At 44.4% G+C, this 24,363-nt stretch overlaps 1 long non-coding RNA gene across 1 annotated transcript; it reads right to left on the reverse strand.

Moving 5' to 3' along the window:
* Positions 1-1,056: 1,056 nt before the first annotated feature.
* LOC125701868 (uncharacterized) lies at positions 1,057-14,459 on the reverse strand. Its single transcript, XR_007380380.1, has 3 exons — positions 14,228-14,459; positions 4,941-5,023; positions 1,057-2,565 (listed from the first exon to the last, which is right to left on the reverse strand). It is a non-coding gene; the product is annotated as an uncharacterized LOC125701868 (long non-coding RNA).
* Positions 14,460-24,363: the final 9,904 nt, after the last annotated feature.

The following is a 24,363-nucleotide window of genomic DNA, read 5'->3' on the forward strand; positions in this document are numbered from 1 at the left end:
ACTCTGTCAGTTCACCTTTTAGATTTTCTTTCCTTTTTTAGATGCCAATTCTCTTTGCTGCATTATCTCCACATGAGAAAATTTCATCCTTTGCAAGTGCTGCTTGAGTAACAGTGGAGAGAAAGTAATCACATCGTAAGTTCATGGAGGTGTTCAAGGCCAGGTTGGATGGGACCCTGGCAGCCTGGTCTAGTATTAGATATGGAGGTTGGCAGCCCTACGTGTGGTTGGGATGTTGGGGCTTGGTGACTCTTGAGGTTCTTTCCAACCCAAGCCATTCTATGATTCATTCAATGTACTCTCAGGAGGAAGAAAATTGTGAGGATAAGATGCAATAAATGATCAACCTCAGGAAAACCAACTGATAAGTCAGTCCTACTAGAGCCACTCCTCTAGATTTAAGCTGCTTTACATGACAAGAGATTCATTCATTTTACATTTTGCCTTCTTCCAGGCAGATTTGAAATTTCACTTCTTCACGTCGTAAAGCGTCTCGGAAGCACAGCATATAGTGTACGTATGTATGCATGCATGCTTTTTTATATTCATTTGTGACCATATATCGGGGGGTGAGAACCACATGAGATTGAAAATACAAGCGGTACCTCATATGCTCTGGTTAAGTTGCCAAGCATGTATCTGGACAAACAGGAAAATAAGCAGGGAAAGTTCCTAACACAAGTGTGTCTGCAAAATCACAGTCAATAAAGAACACACTGCCATGTAATAAAGACAGCACTGTGCGCTGCCTTCATTGCAAATGTGGCCATATGGAAACAAAGTGTGTGCTTTTGTTCAAGCGTCCAAAGGCTTTTAAAGGGGAAAGAAAACCATCCTTTAAAAACTGTGCTCTAAAAATAATTCTGAGGAAAATGTAACTGTGGAATAAAATCACCATCCAAACAGCTTATAGGTTCATTAGCACTTCTGTTTCACAGGTGAAATGCCACAAGCAAAGACATGGGAAACAACAAGAGCTGTTATCTTCATCAGTTTAGGGGAGGATCCAGTGTCTGCTGTGGTTCAGAAGCCTTCTAAGTACAGGGGAAACTGGTGATGTGCACAGCACACAGAGCAGAAACAGCAGTGCTCGGTTACCACAGGAGGAGAAACTACAGCAGGGGGAAAGCATGGTAGGTGTTCTCAATAAGCACCCAGCATATGGTGGATTGAATAAAATAATTGAGGATAGTGATTCCAGTGGGACTCGAGCCAAAAGGGTGAAAGGAAGGGAGCAGGAGGGCGGCTGCACATCCCAGTCGTGATTCAGGAAGTCCTGGAATCTTTCCTGACCCTCGAGGTCGGAATTTCTGACTGCTTCGACTCAGAATAGGAAACTGTATCCTGACTGCCTGCTTCTTTTTATAGAGTAAACTTTATTGCCAACTTCCTTTGGAGCACAAGATTATTCCTTACAGTCCTTGAGCAGCACGCTGATCATAGGACACAAGTGCAAGATCTCTGTTCCCCAAACACAACACAGGCTTTATCCAAAATGAAAACAATAGAACCAAAGCTTGTCTTTATTACCCATCTCAGTAAACACAGTGTGCACTGATGGGTTTTAAAAGCAGCTGGCTAATCTTTCTCCTCCTCCTTCTTCCCCTTTAAACTTGGCCAACATGAAAGGATAGTGATATGGTCCAAGAAATGCTTGCCAGGATTAGAGGCTAAATGGGAGATTTCTGTGTAATGCAGTAACAGGCTGCGGATGGGAAAGATCCCAGAGATCTCCACTGATCTCATTGCAGGGAAGATGGGTTGACCAGGGGTACTGGGCAACTCAGAGCTGACCGGGGGCACTGGAACTGACGACTTTGCAAACAGCAGAAAATGTCTTCTGTGATGCATTCTAGCTTTCATGTCAGTTACGCCTTCAAAAGGGTAAAGCACAGAACACTCGATTCCCCTTCTCTGTTATTTAGTAAATGAAAAAGGTAAGTTGATTCCTTCCACATTTTCATTGAACAGAGGAGACCAACAACACCTCAACACGACAACAACAAAACCCACATCAGTTGTGTAAACAAAGTGGAATAACCACAAACCTCTCTAAGGCTGACCCAGCCCCTCTTCGAAAGAAATGCACTTCCTATATTGAATCAACCTTGATCATTCAATCCCACTGCACCTTACATACAATTTTTTGGATCGCATGGATGATGCCAGAAGAAGTGATGCTAATTAATTGTTCCTTTTCCTCCTTACGGAGGCTTCTCTCCAAGTCAATGAGAGGGGCAAAGTCAGTGTGCAGTTTCCAGTTGTCGGCATTCAGTCTGGGCTTGAACAAGGCAGAGCTATTAAGTGGCTTTCCCAGGGTTATGGAAAATTGATAGAGAAAGAACCAAACAGGAACTGTAGGACCAAGACAGGCACTTACACTGAAAGTCTTCATCCAAGGAATGCAAAAATAGCATCTCTTCAAGGAACAGAACTCCAGACAAAGGTGTATGTGACACTGTGTTTTAAACTGTCTGTTCTGTAAGGAGGTGAACTTCAGGCAATAAGCAAGTTGTTTCAGTAGTAAGCCAGCAGTGAGACGTTACATCTGTATTCCTGTTCTTCCTATATAATAGAAATTGTATGGGTTTATGTTAGGTCTGTTTTTCAGAAAGATTTTTATTCTCCTTAATCCCACCAGCATTACTGCCATGGGAAACTGCCTGCCTGTTTGAAATTAGGTGAAAGAATCTTCTACTGCCTCAAGAAAACCTAAGTAAAGTTATTAATGTGTATTATTTTCTTTATGTTTTACCACAAAGATATCTAGCAAATGGACCTGTGAAGACCCATGTTCATGTGCACAGCCTCATTGAACCCAAAGGAGACTGAAGGTTCTCTGAGCTGATTTCTGTCCTCGCAAGAGCAGAAATAACATTTCACGTACCTTTCCCACAAATGCCAGATTTCTCCAAGCCCCACTGCTTTTCAGGACAGGTAGGTGCTCAGATCCCAATATTTTTCCATTTTTCCCCCTACATTTTTAATTATTTACCACATCTGGCACAGAAATCTGAACCAGATGCCTTGTCTGCCCCCTACCTTTCCTCAAATATAGTGCTTTAGGGAGGAAACAGATTTCAAAATGGCTGAATAAATAATTCTGCTGCTGATCACTATCCAAATACATTTCCACTGGGCTCTGTGATCTTTAATTTCTATTTCATACTAAGGCATGGACACACGGACATACATGCATACATGCATCTATTTGTTTGACTCTTCAGGCAGAAGAAATCTCAAAAACAATCTGAGATGGAGGGTATTTCAATTAATATTCAATGCTGCTATTTCTCTGGATGTATTCATTCTAATTAGCTGTGATGTAAAGAGAAAATCCTGCTTGCATTGCCTCGAGGCACACAGAAACAGCAATTGGCATTGGCTTTAGCATATTCTTCCTACACGAGGGAAGAACTTCCCTTCCCCTGTACCAATGACAGGATTCATAGCCTCCTCACCCCGAGGCTCTCTTCCCTGCAGAATACTTTGCACGTGTTCTCACCCGTGTGACAGGATGGGTTGGAGGGACAGTGGCAGCTCCAGCTGATCCAGGCTGGCTGCTAGAAGGAGGAGACATGGGCTCCTATAAGGCAGCCCTACAGGAGCTCAGGGGAACAGCCCTGCACACAGAGAACAGAAGACAGCCATAGGAGTGCGCAAACCATCGCCAAACCTCCAACTTCTCCAACAGGCATTTCCCCCAAGAAAATTTCCTCCTCACGTAAGGACCATCTTAAAATAGCTACCAGCAACCTGACTTCTGTCTTCATCTCAATTTTGGGCCTGGGCATTCAAAGCAAACCAGGGGAATACTCTTCCCCACAGCCTGTTCTGCGTCGCCTGTGCAGAGCCCGTGCACAGAGCTTCCACAGATGCCCGTGGAAGTTTTATGCATGAAATGAATGCAGAAAGGCAGCTGAAATCCACTCTGCAGCAAAGGCATCTGCATTGCAGATTGGAAAGGAGAATTTTGCCCGGAGTGCCAAATCTCATCTTTCAAGAGCAAAACTATTTTTGTTTTATACAAGTGCAGAAAATGATCACTTGGGTATTATTGAAGCGAGAACTTGAAAAGTAAAAGAAAAAAAAGAAGCAACCTTCCAGTCTTTTGGGGAAGTATTTAAAAAAACACTTAATTTTTAAAAAGTATTTATCATAACATTTTTGTTTCTGCACGTTTGTAAGACTCACTGTATATATTTATTTGCTTGCTAGATTTCAAGATGATTTGAAAACTTCAGCTAACGTGCAGGGCTCACTATTCTCTACTGATGTGGTGAAAGACAGAACAGTGAAGGAACGAGCCATAACCATAATAGTCAGCAGAGGTTTTGCTTTGATAGCAGCAGTGGGCAGTCCTAGCAGTATAGCAAGGTCTCGTGGCAGCTTGGAACACAAAGAGAAGAATGCCACGTAGAACGGAGACGTTGAAATCACAGGCAAGAAGTTAGATGTGGGTAAGCACCCATCCAAGTTTGGGGAGAGATTTCATTCTTGGCCCATTTGGTCATGAGTGCTATGAGACATTTCAATTCCATCTCTCTTGCAGGCTCAGACGTTTGAATGAGTGGTGGGGAAATAGAAAGCTTCCTTGCTCTTCTATTCATGCACCAGAAAACACTTTTTCCTTCTCTCCTAATCTTTGCCCCCGGTAATGATAGAACCAACTGCTATTTTACAGCCCAGCTGAAGTGTAGGTTTAAGACTTACAAAGAGTAAGTTTTAACACTTACAAATAGTAGAGACATTTGCTGACGCATCCAAAGATCTGAAAAATAGGCACTTATGCTCATGTAGTAAGTGTAGTGGAAGCTTTGTGTGGAGCTCCAGGTGGAAATGGGTTTCCTGTAGCAATGGCTTAGAGTGAAGAGTGCAGTGATGGAGCAGGAAAATAGAAGCTTCAGCAGTGTCAGTGACTGCAGGACACAAGAACTTACTCAGGAGATAAGCCACTTCTTAAAGTGAAATGGAGTCATTCCATTGGAGAATCTTCAGCCTCAGCTCCCATATCAAACAGTCTCTGAGAACAGCAATAGAGGACGGTCTGTTTTGCATCATAGCAATGCTTCAGGCACCCTTGCTGCTCATCTTTAGCTTGAATATGGTGGTGCCCTTAACTGCTACCTGCAAATGACACCTGGTAGATGATATTTTTCACATATTTGTAAAACCCCGCATGTGAGCAGCCATTTGTGAACACTGTGCCTCTACCTGACCTCACAAAATCTCAGTGGGTTTTCAGGTAGGCGGTGAAGTATGTGAACTGCAGCTCACTCTGGGCTCCATTCAGCAAAGCAGCATGTCCAGCAAAGAACCCAGACCACAGAGCTGAGGAATTCTGCTTCACGTTGGTGCTCAATGCCACCACTTTCTGTAATTCATTCTTCCTTGCTCTACATGCTATAAGGAAACACACCTCTCAGCAACCCTTGCATTAATCCAGGCCATCTCTGTTAGTTTGGATAAAATAGATAATGATTTAATCTGAGATTCGATGTAACAGTAAATGAAAATTGGCCTTGACATCAAAAGCATTTTAGGAGAGGGACACGGCCTTAATTATTGCCCGTAAACAACCCATCCATTCCCTGGAAAAAGAAAAAAAAAAAAAAAAGTTTTTTAAAAGGACTCAGCCTGTAATTTCAGGAGATGGGATCCTGTAATGCTTTCTGCTTGAGCACTTCATGTTCTTACAGCCTTTGTCCCTCTTACTTACACCACAAACTGGCAACTGATGAGCAAATGAATATAAGACTCACCTACGGGCCAGGCACCAGTTGTACATCTTTAGCCAGGGAAACCATCACCTCACTGCGCTTCAGAAATCGAAAATGAGGAATAAAAGAAATCTCCCTGCCATACTTGTTTTGAACACCGTGTGCATTTCTTCCCCTCCATATTAATACTGCTAGATCGTGTTCTTTTTTCACATCAGGTTACAGTACATTTCACTCTGTCAGCATGACATAATTTGCAACAGAGGTGCTATATCTCCCTCGCTGAAATAAAAGATTTTCACGCTGTTTAACAAAGCTCTGATTCTAATCACGTTCATCCCTGTTTGGTTCTGAAATGTGCTGGAATGTTTACATTAAGGAAAACAAAGTGATCCGAGCAGACAATCCGAAAGGGTGAAAACAAGCTTTAAAGATTAAGAACTTAGCTATAATCAAACCCCTGGGAGGGGAACCTGGTAGAACTTTAAAAGCTGCCATTAAAACTCTTTACTCACAGTAATCTCTCTTTCAAAGATTGAGCAAGGTAGAAAAGGTTTGAATGAGACAAATCAAAATTTAATTACAGCTAAATTACTTAAGAAATACTTACATAGGATTTTGTATTACCCTTTCACTCGGCCAAGGAATGACGGATGCATTATACGCATTGCGATTCATGAGGGAGGCAATGAGTGAGGAGGTGTGGGGACATTTCTTTCAGCTAATAGCAATTAATGCTTTGAATGGGCTCACTGTCTACCTTTCCAACAGAGCAATATTCAAGATAATTTTAGGAGTGTGTTCTAGTAAATAACGGCCACATTTGCAAAAACTGATGCCTGTAATTGATATTTGTGCTCTGTATGAAAAGCAACTTGTGAACGAGAATGACCAAATTTATACCCCTGTCACCTGCACTGGTGAGCGACTTACGAACTCTGTGCCACTTTTTTATATAATGGTCCTTAAGAGCTTTATAAGCATCAGCTACCTTGTGGTGTAGGGAGCACTGTCCTTGTCTCACACAGTTTTACATGCAAGGACTCCATAGCAGTGACAAAAGCTGTATTAAGCAGTTATCTACAGCGAATGAAAAGAGATGCAAATCCTGACTATGATGGCTAAAGAGGATGAAATATTCATGTGTATCATTCCTCACGTTATGAGGGTCGAAGAAATGTGAAAAATTAGTTGAAAAACAGACGAAACAAAGACACACTTTGGGTGCTTCATAACTGGAACTGTGGAATTCATCAGTGCAGGATGCATCAGCATTTGAAAGGGCCTAAAAGATTTTATGGAGGACTGACCCACCAGTAGTTATTGAAGATGACAACTTCAGTTTGTCAGTCATAGAAAGACACGCCGTAAGCAAACTGCTGCAAGGAAGCAACGGGTTTTACCCTGTGTATCACCTACATGTAGCTCCAGTTTCCCCAGCACAACTCTTACTGCTTTTATATTACTCAGGAGCCATAGATACACAGAAGACACTCTCAGAGCTTTTCAAACAGTTTTGACTAAAAGTATGGGGATAGGCAGGGATGCATTTAACAAAAGCTCAGACAGAGGTTTGGATTCTCAATCAAGTCCTCGGGATGGCTTTGGATTCTGTGTCCTGGGGCAGGAGCAGCCAAAATAACACAGTAATAAGCCACCTGAAATAAGGTGATATAACCACTTAAATAAAAGTATACGGAGCTTCTAGCCCAAAATTCATCTTAAGTCACCTAGTCTTAAGTTCCATATTCTTTGCATAGGAATAAAGAATCGCCACAGAGATGTCCAGAAACTTTGACAAACTTCTGGTTTGTAGAGCTTGCATCTCAGCATAGCAAGTCTTCCCTCTCTACTGGCTGCTCTTCAGAGAGGAAGGAAGACATCAGGTTCCTGGGGAGAGATGATCCTGAACACTTGGTGTTTGTCACTGAACCCAGCTGATGGCTGCGTCCCCTGCAGGGAAGCCCTTCCCACAGTCCTGTGCCCAGCGCTCAGGCAGAAGAAGCCCTCCGACTTCATTCCCCAGCTCAGCCTGAACTTTTGACCCCATTGTATCCTCTGATGGCTGAAATCAGCAGGATTATTTCCACGACCTACTTTTCCAGTATGTTTTTCTGCTGCACAGAGGTATGACCCAAGTACTCAGAGCTGCACAACTGCCACATTAGAACTGGCACGTAATGTGACAGTGCTCCTGAACTCTCAGGTACGTGATTATTACATTCAAGAAAACAGTTTTCATTAAAAAGCAAGCTTTCTGCTGCAGGAGGGTCCCCAGACATTGCAGTAAACAGTTTTTGCATGGTTCCTCAAGCTCACCAACCCTGAAATCAGAAAAAATGGAGAGACAAAGCCAAAGGGAATTTTCCTAATGGCTTTATTAATTAAATAGATATTCCTGAGGGATCAGTACGTGCATGCCCTCCTCCAAAAACAAACATATGTTCTGCCTGTGATATACAGCAAGGTAATGCCTACACTGCGTCCAGCTTCCAGAACCAGGGCTGCCTCTATGCAGGTTATCTCCTGTCCCAGTGACCTCCAGTCCTTCCCACCCTCTGCTGATAGTCCTTTTTACATTTCTGTTGTCCTCAGATTGCCCTGGCCTTAGAAGTTCATTTCTGAGACATCAAATACTCCAATAAGAGGTGCTGCTCCCCGTGGTCGAACCTTTGGCAATGCATAGGTATGCAATCGGTTTGTTTAGTCATTGTAAGACTTATCCAGTCTTATGGATACCCTGTAAGGAAGGCAGTGTTTCCACCCATCTAGACTGCTTTATTTCTGCTGGACTCAACTCCTGAATTCCTTTCACAAACCAGACTGTAAATAATGGATTGTGTCAAGATCCCCAGTGAAAGATTACCCATTCAGCGAGAGCCTGTAGACACTTTACCACACAACTCACTGCCACTCACGCTGTAGGCTAGGAAGCACAGCATGCATGTCACTGCACTGCTCTTTAGGCAGAGAACTGTAGAATGACTTGGGTTAGAAGGGCCCTTACAGCCCCCAGCCCCAACCTCTGCCCTGGGCTGGTTGCCTCCACCAGCTCAAGATGCCCAGGGCCCATCCATGGCCACGAGCACCACTAGGGATGGGGCACCTACCGCTTTCTGTGCAGCCTGGGCCAGCACCTCACTGCCCTCTGAGTAATGAATTTCTCCTCCTATCTAACCTAAATCTCCCACTTTTATTTTAAAACCAGTCTTCCTTACCCCATCACTATCTACCCATATAAAAAGTCACTCTCCCTCCTGTTTATAATCTCCCTTCAAGTACTGGAAGTTTGCAGTGAGGTCTCCTGGGGCCTCCTCTTCTGCAGGCTGAATACCCCCAGCTCCCTCAGCCTTTCCTCATAGAAGCGATGCTCCAACTTCTGAGCATCCTCCTGGCCTTTCTCTGGAGCAGCTCCTATAAATCTGCATCCTTCTTGTGCTGGGGCCCCATACAATACTCCAGATGGGGCCTCACAAGGGCAGAGCACAGGAGGACAATCCCCCCCCCGGCTGCTGCCCTCTATCAGTGCAGCCCAGGATATTTTTTGCCTTCTGGTCTACAAGAGCACACTGCTGCCTCATGTCCAGTTTTTCCTCCACCAGAGCCCCCAAGCTCTTCTACACTCTCAAGGGAGTTCTCCCAGGCATAATGGGGATCATCCCAACTGCAGTGCAACATTTTCACCTAGATCAATCCTCTCTGCACTACCCTGCAGGTGTTTAGGAACATAAACGGGGTCCTTGGAGCACTCAGCTCTCAGCCTCTCCTCAGAAAGAGATGCTTCAAGACCTCCAGCATCTCGGTGCCCTCCTCTGCAACAGGAGCTTATGGGGAGTTTCCCCATAAAAATCCAATAAGATGACTCAGACTTCACACCCCAATGGGATCACATTCCCCAAAGCCCTGTAAATCTATTCCAATCTCGAAAATGAGTCAGAAAGGGGAAAAAAATACAACACAGAAACATAACTCGAAAACAAGCTTATCTCCCCTCTTTCTCCTCCCCTCTCCTGAGGCCTCGGTGTTTAACCATGGTGAAGGCTGCATCCCAACCACCTCCTACCCACCCCCAGTGGGACACCAGGTTCATGAGGGAAGAGCAGAGGGCAATCCCCTCCCTGCCCACCGCCACACTGCTGTTAGTGCAGCCCAGGATACAGTTGACCTTCTGGGCTGCAGGCACACACTGCTGGTTCACAGCAAGTTTTCTTCACTAGAACTCATGCTAGTGAAGGATTTCTCCACAGGACTGCTCTCAAAGAATTCTTCTCCCGATCTATAGACTTACCTTGGATTGTGCAAGACCTTACACTTAGCCTTTTTCAACCTCGTTGGGTTCACGTGGACCCAACATCTAAGTAATAGATGAAGATGTTGAAGAGCACTGGTCTCAAGCCCCTTGGATGACACCACTTGTGACAGTCATCCACCTGCACATAGAGCTGTTGACAACAACCTTCTGGCTACGACTGCCCAACCAATTCCTAATCCACTGAACAGCCCACCCTTCAAATCCATATCTTTCCAACTTAGAGATAAGGATGCAGGACCATGTCACAGTCCCTGCAGAAGTTGCTTCCAGGATGATCCACTCTGTGATCCTCCCGGTCACAGAGATCAAGAACACCAGCCTGTAGTTTGCCAGGTCTTCCTTTCTGTTTCTTAAAAATGGGAGTGATGTTTCCCTTTTTCCAGTAACTAGGGACTTCACCAGACAGCCGTAACAAAGTATGGTGCTCTTGATGTCTGCTAAAATCACAAGACATACAGCAGTAGAAATAAAAAGTATATCAGGCGCCCACTGTTTCACAGGGAGCCTTGCTTTGATGCCATTATGCAATGAGTAGATGCTTCTTGAAAGCTGCATCTTTGTTATGGCTCTGTCTAAATCTATAAGCAAGTCAGGCAGTTGCTACCTCAGGAGCGCTAAGCACTGCCTTCTGACTGTGTTAAACTGACATCTATTTCAAGTCTCTTTGCAATGCCAGGATAGCTGAGTTTTCGCTTCTAATTTTGAGTATAGTTTTAATTACTGTCTGAACTGCTACCACCCAGCAGCTTATCTGCATTACTGCTGCTTGACAGGGCTGTAAAAGGAGAGATAAAAGTCAAAAGGAAGTCCATCGCCTTAATAATCAATAACAGGGGAAAGAAAAACAAATGCTGAGCACCAAGCCAGTGGTCCTGGCCTGAGAGGAACCCCTCGTGCAAGGGGGTCTTCTCACTGGGTGCAGTCACTCTGTTTGCATCCTTTTACATGAAATGCCTATTACTTCTCTCTGGTATCTCAGAGAGAGGGTATCTATCTGGTTTCTAACAGCAGAAAGTCTCTGTGTCACCAGCCAGAGTTCCACATTGCTCTGCAGTCCCTCTCATTCCAGCTGAACCCCTGCTTTCTTCTGCCAAAGTTCCTGCACTCATGCAGTCCCTGCAATTCCTGTTTTACTGCCACTCTCCATCTCCATCCCCTGGGAACCAAAATAGCTGCAAGTTGCTCTTTGTATGAGAATAAATCATAGTATATTTAAAGATTGCAAACGTCACATGGAGAGGCCTGAAGGAATAATTACACATGCAGTTAAAATAATACTATAAGTGATTAAAATATTTGGTATTGTTCATGGTCAGTAACATTTTGTACCTATGTTTTGAGCAGAAAGATTGCTTGAGGCACTATGTGGTTACATAAAGGTTGAAAAAAATTGTATGAAATATTCCTTGAGAGAAGCAAAGAACAAAGTATACAAGAAATCTCTGAATACGGCAAACATCTTGGGATTACGATCAAACAAACAACAAATAAAAATGCTAATTATTTCATCAGGTGGAATTCACCCCTCTAGTTTCCTGTACCACTCAAGCGCAAGGTGTGTTAGGCAGAAATTCATTACACAGATGGCAGTGAGGCTCTGGTCCAGGATGCCCAGAGAGCTGTGGGTACCCCATCCCCAGTGGTTCTCATGGCCATGGATGGGTCCTGGGCAGCCTGAGCTGGAGGCAACCAGCCCAGGGCTTTAAAGCCCCTTCCAACCCAAGCCATTCTCTCATTCTCTGATTCTGCATAGCCCTGCTACCCAACCTGGCCCTTTGCTATGATGGGACTGTGAGACTTTGCAAGAATAACAGGGGCATAAGTCGGTTTAGTTTGCATCCACACAAACACTGGCACAGGGCAGGATTGAAAAGAAAAAAAAAACACCCAGAAAGTGAAACTAACCCAGGCACCGTGAGGCAATGCTGTAAACAGTTTAGAGCACTTCTATAAAGCACAAGGAAATACAGTAGTGGGATCAGTTTGCTCCTCTGTGGTAAACATCTCTGCTGTAGAAATGAGTAACACTCTCTAAGGAGCTACAGCCCTGTGTAATCCTGGTGGCAGCCAGCCAACACCACTTATCCTGTAGGAGGCCCAGCACAGACAGCTTTGGAGCTCATCTTGACTGACACTCATCCTTCTCCCCCCTGCTATAAAAAGGAGGGACAGTTTGCACTGTTTCTAAACAAGGCATTTTTTTGTAGTGTTACAGATGAAGATTGGTCTGCTGCGACCTCAGGCAAGTTATTTAACCTCTGAAGTCTCAGTTCAGCCATCTGATGAATGGCGATGAAAACTATTTCGTGATAACACACTTTCTTTAAAAAAGTTATTAAATACCCCGCAATTACTGAGTAATGATTATTTTTAGCCCTTCAACACGATTCCATCTCTTGCCAGACATTCAAAGTACCTATTGTCCCAGCCCGCTGCCCAGCCACTTTTGGAATGACAAGCTAATTTGCTCTGCAGAGCATCACCTTGTGCACATGTCCTCCTTTCCCAGACACAAAGCCCTTTCTGATTTTATTTCTTACACGCACTGAAATACATGCTTCTGGCCGCTAAGCCAGACAGAGCTTGTTTCTAGGTCAACCCGCCATTATTGCTTGTCTGAAATAGGGATAAAATAAAAGGCTGGCATATTTAATTTTTTTAATGTAAGTGTCCCATTCATTCCTTTTCTAATCATTCACCTTCAAGAATCATCTTTGATTCTGCTTGCTCTTGTGTAATGTTCAAATTACCAACAGCTGATCAAATAGCACAGTTTCTAAGCAGTGACCCCAAATTCTTGGAGAACTACAGAAGACACAAAAATGTGACCTGACCTGCTTAACCCTGTCTGACCTTCCCTGCCACACAGACTGACCTGACCCCACTCCTTTTATTCTTCCCAACACTCTTTAATAGAATCCACCAGGGGAAAGCGGTGGGGGGAGAAGTAGTCAGCAAGCCTCAACATCTTACTTCAGAGAAGTGTTTCCTTAGCTAAACATTATAACTCTCAACAGTGATTTCCAAATTGCTGGAACATTACCTCCCACCTCGCCACTGTAACCAGCCCTTTGCGTGGTACATCTCCAAGAGTATTCATGAGCTGCCAACTTTTGCCAGCAGCAACTCAGAGCAAACAGAACACATTCCTGCCTAAGAGTTTCCTGATATCACAGAAAACTTCCTTATTCCTATAGATAAGGGTGTTTGGGAATTTTATCCACCAGTTTGATGGTCTCTGCCACTCCGCTTGGATCTCTTGGGAGAGGGCTTGGGGGTTACAGCCTGTCCTTACATTTTGCTCCTATATAATCCTTATCGTGATACAATAATAAACAATGACAGAGTCGCAGGAGCAAACCAGCCCTAGTAAAAAAGAGCTGGGATTAGCACTAACCACACTGCTGGATTTTAGCCAGCGACTCCTCATCACTTACTCCCCTCACTGCTGCAAAAGCAGAGAGATACTCCTGTCTTTCCAGGAGACCTGTATTTGCAGGCAAGCCTGAGAACTCCAAGACATAACAGATGTCTCCATTCCCTGTCAATTTTTGCTTTTCTCTTTGCTTACATAATGCTAATTAATTTGGGCTGAAGATGGCTGAAATATTCCTTGCTTCCACAGCATACATTCCAGACTGGCTGCTCTCATAAGCAGTCTGATCAGCATTACTCTGTATGTTCCTGCCAAATGCAGTGTGCTATTTTAACTAAACCCGTGTCTCCGCTTGCCCCTGTAACATGAAATATCACTGCTTTTGAATGAATGTAGTGTAGGATAATCATTTACATCAAGAGTTGGTCTCTAGAATACACATTCAAAAGCATTTCCTAATTACTATAGAGAAAGTCTTCTGTCTTCTCAAAGAGAAGGATATTAAAAAAGCCAAGTACATGCAAACAAGAAATAAAACCACTGAAATGGAAAGCACTCATGCCAGTGAAATTGCACACGTGGAAATTCTGTTGCATGATGAGGTTCTACCAAAGGACAGAAAGAACCAAAGGAAATATCAAAGGCTGCATCCAAAAAAAAAAAAAAAAAAAAAAAAAAAAAAAATCCAAAACTGAGTTACCTTGAGTAAGATTCGGAAAGATCACACAGCGGAATGGTGGTACAGGAGGTGTCAAGACAAAGGGACTAGCATGATGAGAAGGTGTTACAAATAAAAAGGAAAAAAGGAATAGTGCTCACCTGCCTCTGAAGCTCACAGGGAAAATTTCACATTAGAGTGATCTCCAACCACAGACCCTTCCCCAATGGCAGCCAGCCCTTCAATGAGGCCTAAGAGAGGTGCAGCCAGGCTCCATCCCTTCCTATCACAGCTGAATTGCCTCCACCTGTGCTCCCAGGGCTGACTGGCTCCTTTCCCCAGCTGCTCCATCAGTGCTGCAGGCTGGGACTCAGCATCTCCCTACATACATCTTGTGTCTCTACATTGATCTGGAAGTCAGAATGATTCTGAAATTCTGGCATCACGTGATGTGTGGGATGAATTGGCAACATGAAGCTCCAGCACTCAAAGCTCAGCTACCATAGGAAGACCACGCCTGCTGGGTAAAGTGGGTGCTAGAAAAACCAAGTACAGCCCAACCAGAGACCCCACTGCATTCAGAAGAACAAAGTTGGACTGAAAGAATCTGACAACAGATCCCTTAAGGTCCCTTCCAGCCTAAGCCATTCTGTGACACCAAGAACAGAAGTCAGCACTGTAAGAATCCATGTTCATTTTTAACTGTACTCTCCCTCTGTACTCAGCACTGGTGAGGCCGCACCTCGAGTGCTGTGTTCAGTTTTGGGCCCCTCACTACAAGAAAGACATTGAGGCCCTGGAACGTGTCCAGAGAAGGGCAACGAAACTGGTGAGGGGTCTGGAGCACAAACCTTACGAGGAGCGGCTGAGGGAGCTGGGATTGTTCAGTGTGGAGAAGAGGAGGCTCAGGGGAGACTTCACTGCACTGTACAACTTCCTGAAGGGAGGCTGTGGTGCAAAAGGGTCTGGCCACTTCTACCAGGCAAATAGTAGAACCTGAGGAAATGGCCAGAAGTTGTACCAGAGGAGGTTTAGGTTGGATATTAGGAGAAACTTCTTCTCTCAAAGGGTGGTCAGGCACTGGAATGGCTGCCCAGGGAGGTGGTGGAGTCGCCGTCCCTGGCAGTGTTCAAGAGGCGCCTGGATAAGGAGCTACGAGATGTGGTTTAGTGCTTGTGGTACTGATAGGAATGGGAGGGGGGTTGGACTGGATGATCTTGCAGGTCGTTTCCAACCTTGTGATTCTGTGATTCTTGAATGAAGGTTTTTCCCAGCAGGCTCAGAAATAGGTGTTTTTTTGTTTGTTTGTTTGTTTGTTTTTAAGAATGCATGAAAGCAGATTTAGCTAAGGAAAAAAAAGAGTCCTCATGGAATGTGTTGATCTCCAGCTTTCAAGACTTCCACAAAATTTGTCCCAATTGTTTGGAAGGTAGAGGTATAATACCACCACTGCCATTATTCACATCACTGTGACTTATTTCTTTAGCTTTCCATCTCTAGAAAGAGATTGAAGTACATGTTTTATATATTTGAACAGAAAACTTGATCCAGAAGCCTCACCCTAACTGTCCTATGTGCACATCATGCACAGAGCCCTTTGTGGTGAAGGACTGAATCTTGCTCAAGACAAGACCTGAACTGGAAACCAGAATCTGGAAGGGGAGTTGTAACAAGACAAATACAGCATTTGTGTCAACATAAACTCTTGGGGAAACCTGCACAGTGAATTCTTCCTTGGTGTTTGCCAACAGCCAGTGTCATCCATCCTTCCTGTTACAGCAGGAACCTAAGTAATTACTCTTAATATTGTTTATTTGTATCGAAGACTACCCTGAATCAGACATCAGCTAATGAAAGAATCCCTGAGTTTTCTTCTCCATACTCATGTTTTCTCTGCCTCTATTGAGATATCACTTAATGAGCCTGGGAATGTACAAGCATGATTCAGTATCAACACAGGAAGAGTACTTTGCAATGAATTACCTCCAGCAACGGCCTGAGCCGAATGCTTTCAGCATGCCTACAGAAACCCTGTGCTCAAGGCAAGTAGACTTGGAGATGAGCACACAGGTATGCCACTGTGTTAGTGTAGCAATTGGACAGACACAATGGGAAGATTAGCATGATAGAATTGTGCTATAAAAGAAGGGAAGAAAATTGCTCACCTATATTAGAAGATTCCAGGTTCATAGGGGAAAGCATCACCAGCAAGGGATCTCCAACCAGACACCTTTCCCCAGGGGCAGCCAGCCCTTCAATGAGGCCTAAGAGAGGTGCAGCCAGGCTCCATCCCTTCCTATTACAGCTGAATTGCCTTCACCTGTGCTCCCAGGGCTGACCGGCTCCTTTCCCTAGCTGCTCCATCAGTGCTTCAGGCTGGGACTCAGCAGTTCCCTACAGTTATCAAAAATGCCCTGTTGGGCTAGATGAGAGAATAGAGACATTTTGTTCTTTCTGATGATTAAAGAAAATTAATCAGTTAGCAGTATGCATCTTAACCACAATGCAGAAGAAAAGTGTTAGTCAGTAGAGAAACTGCAGAGAAGTAGAAAAGGGACAGAAAAGTATATGTAGCAATGAATACAGTATTTTCTATGTTTGATAGAGGCTTCATGCTTTGCTGTTTGGTCACTCTTCACACCCAGGTTTTCTCAGTGTTTACACCTCGGGTTCATTTCATACTTGTTCCTGCCTTCCTTTCCTGTTTATTGCCTTTTTCTACCTCTGATCCACTTCCAGAGTCTCCTATCCAAACAAAAAAAAATCACCGACAAGCATCATTTTTGCTGCCCTTACCTTCCTTATTCATTTTATTTTTAACCATTTGACTTCTTATCAACTATAGGTTCCTCTGGAAAGAGACTGCTATTTTGATGTCCCTTGGTGGGCTCAGCCTTGGAGCGCTCAGTGCCTTTTCATTGTAATGAGTGTGTTTGATTAGTTAAATACTTCAGCACTTCAAATGTTAACAACACAGGAAAATCCTGTTGAAATTTCAGGAAAAGATCTTGGCCATCCTTGCCTACAGATCTGCCTGATTTGATTGCTCTTACTCCTACTTCCACGTTTTTATACTTTTGTAGGTATTTCCTGAAGATATTCGCTTTTTCTGCTTCAGCGTCTTCTTTGGTAATTTATTACCTCCCATGTAAAATACCTTTTTCCTATTTACTCTTTGTTTCCAAAACTATAAAAAAAACCTTCCTCTGTTTCTCAGCAATCAGCTCACAATCCCTAAGTCTCAGCTTTCCAGGATAGGATTCTTTTATCGTAGCCCAGGATCTAAGTCAGAATGATCCAAAGAAAATCTCTGTGTTAGATTAGATGACTTTTCCTCCAGCTTTCCCAGAATGCGGATGAAGCCCAGGATTTTTGTTCTGGATGGATGCTAAGGCCCCGAGCTATCCAAGAAATCTCCTGCCTGACGCCAATCAGGTGTGATCAGTGAGGACAAAGACGCTTCCCTTTTCTAATACTCATGGCCCAGCTTCAGACTGAGAGCCAAAGAAGGCACTTCAAGGATCTGTACCCTGGCAAGGCCTCATCCGGACAAGCTTTTCCAGCCATATTCTTTTAGAGTCACGGAGTCATAGAATGGTTTGGGCTGGAAGGGACCTTAAAACTCATCTCGGTCCAGCCCCTGCCCTGGGTTGGTTGACCCACCGGCTCAGGCTGCCCAGGGCCCAGGAGTGGCCTGGAGCAGCACTGGGGGGGGGGGAGGCACACAGCTCTGTGCAGCTGGGCCTCACCCCCTCTGCGTAAAGACATTCTTGCTAACATCTCACCTAAATCTCTGCTCTTTTAGGTTTTCATTTCTTCTTTTGATGAAGCAGAGCTGACTTTCATTTCACAACAGCGCTCTGAAGCGCTGACAGGCAGTGCTCACCTTTACTCACCTTCCATACAGCTGCAGTTCTGTGCGGGAATCGTTGGAGACTTGTTTGTCTAGAGGTCTGCTTTGTGCATCCTGGTCGTTATGGCCAGGAGTCCTGGGCGCCCATCCCTGCTCCTAGCACTGCTCTCCAAGTCCACAGCACTCAGTGAATAGTTCATAAAATCTCTTAACCACAGCTAGCCCTAAGGAATGATCTCACAAACCCTACTGAAGAAGGATGAATTTTCCCTCTCCATCAACTCCAGTATTCCATCCATTGTTTCCATACACATAAAACTAATGGTGCTTTTACCACTGGAGTGCAGTCCTTTTTGGAGTGGAAAATGGTAGTTGTGCAAAGTTCCAGTGTAGCATTAGAAAGCAACAAAACTGCTTGGGATAGTCAGAGCAGTGCTGGTCACAGAGCACCCTGCGCAGAAGGCTTTGCTCACAGCTGAAATTTCCTCCTTACCAAACTCATAAATCACTTTTAAAATGTTAAGCAAATAAATTGGCCATTTTTCTTGTCATTCAAAACCAGTTTTTCTTAGTGTAAAGCTATGGTGGCTGAGTTCATGCAAAAATGTTGGGTTTGTACTGCTCTGATTCACAGGGTGTCAGTGGGGAAAGAGAAGGAGAGCACATAACTTTTCATACCTGCACACACCGTACACTCAAGCTGTGCCTGTGCTTACCCTGGCACTGTAAGACATGCACTTACTGTATGCTCACAAAATAGAATAATTAAAAAGCAAAACATATCTCAGAGTTTAGGAACTGTAAAAGGGAATGCTGAGCCACAAAAGGTATACTTTTAATAATTAATTGCTGCTTTATTTAGCACAGAAGCAACTGCCTAAAATCAAAATTAACGTTCGGTGTCTATTTCTGAGCGCTGCGCCTTTCTGGTTGCTCAGACCTCTGGCAGGGATGGAAGAACAGAAACTTTGTTGTTTCAAGGACGGCTGCAAACTGAGGGTGAAGACACATCCATGGTGCTCTCATATGGAGATGCAGTGCTCATGCACCACAGTTCAGAACTAATGTACAGAACTAAGTTGTGAAGATACGTTCTGCAAATAGTACTTTATTTGAGCTCCACAGAAATGTAAAAAGAAAGACTGAAGATGCAAATATATACTTTCAGTGTTACCCAGGATAGATTCTCTCCTTCGTGAGCTTGAAAATCACTGCTGACCTTCAAGCTGAAAGTGGACTCATAAAGTGGGATTTACAGCCTAGAGAGGAACGTCCTTCTCAAAGTGCAATTTAACCTGAGTGTTCATTGAAATGGTTTTATGGTGTTTTTGAGTAATTTTATTTGCTTAACCAATCTCCAGGATCTAATTTTGAGGCACACAGTCCACTACTTTTGCAATTATTTTATAACCATTAGTACCTCTTTGCTGCACTCTGAAAACCAACACAGATGCCCACTTAGAAGACAGTAGGAGTGAAAAAAATATTGGAAAAAAAAATAATCACAGAATCATAGAATCATTTGAGTTCAAAGGGACCTTTGAAGGCCTAATCCAACTCTCCTGCAGTGCACAGGGACACCCACAGATCCATCAGTGCTCAGAGCTCCACTCAGCCTGACCTTGGGTGTCTGTAGGGAAGGGGCACCACCACTTCTCTGGGCAACCTGTGTCAGTGCCTCACCACCATTATTGTAATAAACTTCATCCTTATATCCTATATATAGTCCAATTCTCCCCTCTTCAAGTTAGAAACCATTTCCCCTTTCCCTATCACAACACATCCTGCTAAAGAGCCTGTCCCCCTCCTTCTTATGACCTCCTTTTAGATACTGACAGATGCCCCTTCACACAGGAATGCTGAAGGTCTGTACTTCTATTGACCTAATGTAAAAAATAAAAATAATCTTAAAAAAAGGCTACTCCCTCCATATGCAGTTCTTTCTCAAGAGAGGGTCAGCAGCTGATAGAAAAGGCATGTTGCAAATCAAGCTCAAGGTGCACATGACAGATGTGGGACTGGAATAACACGGATGTCACAGCCTGAGATTCAGGTACAAAGCACAGGCTGTATGAGAGCCATCATGCAGGATTAGGAGGAGTGAAATCTGTCTGCAGAACTGCAGCAAAAGCAGAAATAATGCTGGAAGGACAGAACCAAAGAGCTGCAGAGTAACCAGCAGAATTATGCGGGGACCAATGCATGCTCCAGCCATCCTGTGCCTTGGCTAACAGTATGAGATCTGCAGTCTTGACCCAAGACTGGTCACCTCGTTTGTGGATGTCTAAAAAAAGAGGCATGGTTGGTTGCAGTGGGGAGGACCTTTACATACAAGATAATTCTGCTCATGAGAAATAAATCAGAAACATTTGGAGAATAGGGTGTGTAAGATATTACTGCCTGAGGGCAGCAGGAAATTATGAGAATAATAGTGCATGCATGTCTTCTGCCATTATTTACCTTGGCATTCAATAGGACATGTGTAGCTGCCTGAGCAACTTCCACATCCCAGGGTACAAACACTACATGGAGATCATTCTTCCCTCAGACACCCTCACATCCCAAAACTTGAAGCAGCAAGGCAGCTTCACTGGTAAGGCAACCAAAGGGATGAAGGCAAACTCACATCTCAATTCATTTTTCATGAACCTATGTAGAAAAACTACAAGAAAAAAATCACAATGTAGACATGAGACCCCTCCCAAATTCAGGTGACACTCACACCACATCATAAGTTTGCTTTGCAGCTGGGGACTTGAGGGTGCACCAGCAAATTTGTAGGACAGTGTCACACTACAGGGAAACTCAAAAAAAAAGACAAAACCAATGAAGGTTAGTAAAAGTGAAGGGGGGTGCAAGAAGTAAAAACAGAAGGGGAGGAAGGAGCCATCAGTTGCTAGAAGCATAACAGAGCTTTGTAATTACTAATTACATGGGACAGGCAGCAGCAGTTCCCAGATTCCATGGTTTCAGTGGCTGCACTGCTGGAGACCAAGGGTGTCTACGATGCCCTGGGGAACCTGAATGGGATCAATCGTGCCAGGACAGAGCTGAAACATTGCGAGCTCACTTCCAATGGAGAAAGATCTCTTCCTTTTCTCTTACAAGTAAAAACACATTAGCAAGGTTATCCTCAGAGTCACATCATTTATTATAATAAATCCATTCAGATTCTGAAAAGAAAGAGGGACACAATGTTAAGATGAGCAGGAGAGCAGTGAAAGAGATAAATCATTTACTGTCACAATTTTCCATTAGTTATTCTCATATACAGTAACGTTGTCTTTCCCCACACTCTGTGTGATTTATTCCTCATTTTGCATTTGACCCCAGAACCTCAGAGTAGTTTAGAAGGATTAGCCAGTGGGAAAGCAGCTGGGGAACAATAATATAGATAACTGATTTGGGATTCTGCTTTTTGAGTTCCATATGTGAGTGAAAAACATTACAAAATTTTTTCCCTTCCATTGGATGAGGTATTTCGCTTTTTGTCCTTCTTGTTGCCTACAACCAGAGCTGTTATATGTGGATAAGTGCCTTGTCCATGCTTAAAATCTTGCAGTGATCTCATGCTTTTACAAAGGTTTCTTAACATCCAGGTTTCTGAGGCCACAGGACAACCCAGGGCCAACTTTGCCTTAGAAGAAGAGAAAAGTCCATTTCTTAGATTTTTCCAGTTCTGGATAACAGTAAAAAGTGGAGCAAATGAACAAACAAAGAACCACAGTTTAATTAATTCCATCTTTGTTTGTTTGTTTGTTTGTTTGTTTGAATTCATATTTTAAATGTCCTGGTTGAAGTTTTTTGGTTGCTGGAATTTGTAATAAGGACATTAGTTTATGCACGGTCATGTCTGACTCAAATAAGGGTGGATACGAATGCTTACACCCAAACGACAACGTTTGCCATCATCCTGTGGAGAAAATTCCACTTGGGAAGCAGACAAGATATTATGTACCTTAGGTGGCCTAACATAGTGCAGTGTAAAAACAAACCAGTATTTCACCAAACAGCCTCCATGCCAAAAGCTCTGGGCACAGACCAATGAACGGGGAGATGCAACAGCAGGAAATAACTCTCAGGGAGAGGCAAAACTGTAGCAACTCACTGTGCAAACTGGGGCACTTGTGGAGCAGCTCTGCGGTAGCTCCTGCTCATCTAAGAAGTACTGAGGACAGGTGGCCATCACTATGGCCAACTATGGTAGAGCTGAGAACTGGAAACCTGCCCCAGCTGGTGAGCTGTGGGCACCAAAAAGGTGGACTCAGATACTCTGGAAAACCATACCTTCTTCTTCAGAAGAAACAAGGTTTCCTTACTGACGGGCTCTTTGGTTATGTACCAGCAGTTTGCAGATGGGAAGAATGAAAACAAGGCACCAGACATCCTTCTGCTTGGCCTGCAGGAGGGCAGCCTTGTGGGACAACCTGACAGTCTGTCCAACACCTGACTTTGTTTCCTCATTTGGAAAGTGAAGAGTACATAATGTCATACTATCACCAAGGTTGGAAAAGACCTCCAAGATCATCCAGTCCAACTGTACACCTATCACCAGTATTTCCCATTAAACCACATCCCTCAGTACAACATTTAAACATCTCTTGAACACCTCCAGGGATGGTGACTCCATCCCCTCCCTGAGCAGCCTGTTCCATCACTTGACCACTCTCAGAGCATTTTCTAATGTCCAACCTGAACCTCTCCTGCCACAGCTTGAGGCCATTTCCTCTCATCCTATTGCTTGTTACATGGCAGAAGAGGCCAACCCCAGCCTCAGCATGGTTGACTTCATGGGATTCCCAGCATGCGACTACAGTAGTTCTGAGATCCTCTGAAAAGGATATTATACCTTTCAATTTCCAGAGTGCACCAGCCACTTCCCACTGAGCTCCTTTCAGAAAAGGCTCCAGAAAGGCGGCACAGAATCTTACTAACAAAATCTCCTGCCTTTCTGTGTCAGAGGAGCTGATGGTCCCCTAAGCTTAAGCTCTTTCTGTGTGTTTGCAGGAAAGCTGATGTTCCACTTCTCGCCCTGAATGCCTGCTATAGGCACCGTGAGGCAGGCTGCCAGAGCTGCAGCAAAACCCGTTGGAGGACTCCTCTTGTTAACACACATGTTCCATCCATACTTCAGTATGCCTTCAGGCACTGGCAGGTTCTGGAGAGGTCATTCACACAGCAGGATGAGGGTGAAGGTGAATGGGAGCTCTGAGAAAAGCCCAGAGGCATCGTGTTCTGCTAACACTCATACACACAACATACCTGCCTGTGTTCTTCTGCTCGAAAACTTGTGCTTGAATTTGCAGTCTACAAACAGACTCGTTAAACGGAGGCAGATTTGAAGCAAAATCAAGCTGACAGCCCTGTGCAGGAGCGAGCAGCAGGCAGCTGATGTGCAGCCGGCTCTTTCCAGGCTGCAGGAACACACGTGGCTCTGCACCCCCTGAGCAGAAATTACCCTTCTTGCACTGCGCTGAATCAATGCGATGCTGCAGGGCACGGGGGCTACCAGCTGAGAGACACACAGGAGTGCTATTTGCTGACAGAAAGGGGACACTTTCCTGCCTCTAACCTCAACTAAGGAGGCACGAGGGGCTGCTGGTGGAGCCAGCATGAGAACAGCAGTGCAGGGGGACAGAGCACCACAGCAACTGCTGAGCTCTTGGTGCATGGGAATTGGGAGTCTACCTGCTGCACAGCCCCTGTTAAGAACAGGTGAGGAAGGAGCAGCTCGTGGACTTGACACCCACCTCACTCCTTTGCAGGCCAATGCAGAGCTATTCTTGCTTTAATCAGGGAGATCGGGGCTGCTAGCTCTGCCGGGCCAGCATACAGCAAGGGACAGCTGGGCAGCCCTGCACATTCTTTTCTCTTGCACATAGTAGTAATTATTATGAGCAGATCCCTTGAAAACTTCCACAGATGGATGGATCCTTTGTTTGATGGAGTTAGGGAATAAGGCCAAACCCTGATGTTGCCCCACGGGCTGAACTGGGTGCGTGCAAGCAGCTGCAGCCAGCACCGGATCTCTCAGGCACAGTGTTCGGGAGTGTTCTTTACTACTCTCATTCTCATCCCACCCCTCTCCAGGCAGAGATAGACCTGTCCTATTCCACTCCTTGTTTTAAAGTAGTATCTAGTGATCACATGCATCACAGCATAGCAGACAGGAGCGAGGAGGAGGCAGGCACTGGCAGGCTTCCCACAGCTTCTGGTGTGATTCATGTTCCTGTACTCTGACCTGGAAATCCTAGCGTTCATTCCCCTTTCACAGGAGAAGAGAAGCAGTGAGATAAGGAGGAAAATGCCAGAACGAATTTCACCCAAATTAAATGTAAGGCAGGGCTTCCACCGCACTGTCCTTGTGCCTTCCTCCCTAGACCCATGTCATCCTGATTACTGTGATGGGAGAAAATGATTATTTTAGATGCGTATAAGCCAGAT

Source organism: Lagopus muta, chromosome 17 (genome assembly GCF_023343835.1).
Source record: "Lagopus muta isolate bLagMut1 chromosome 17, bLagMut1 primary, whole genome shotgun sequence".
NCBI classification, from domain to species: domain Eukaryota; kingdom Metazoa; phylum Chordata; class Aves; order Galliformes; family Phasianidae; genus Lagopus; species Lagopus muta.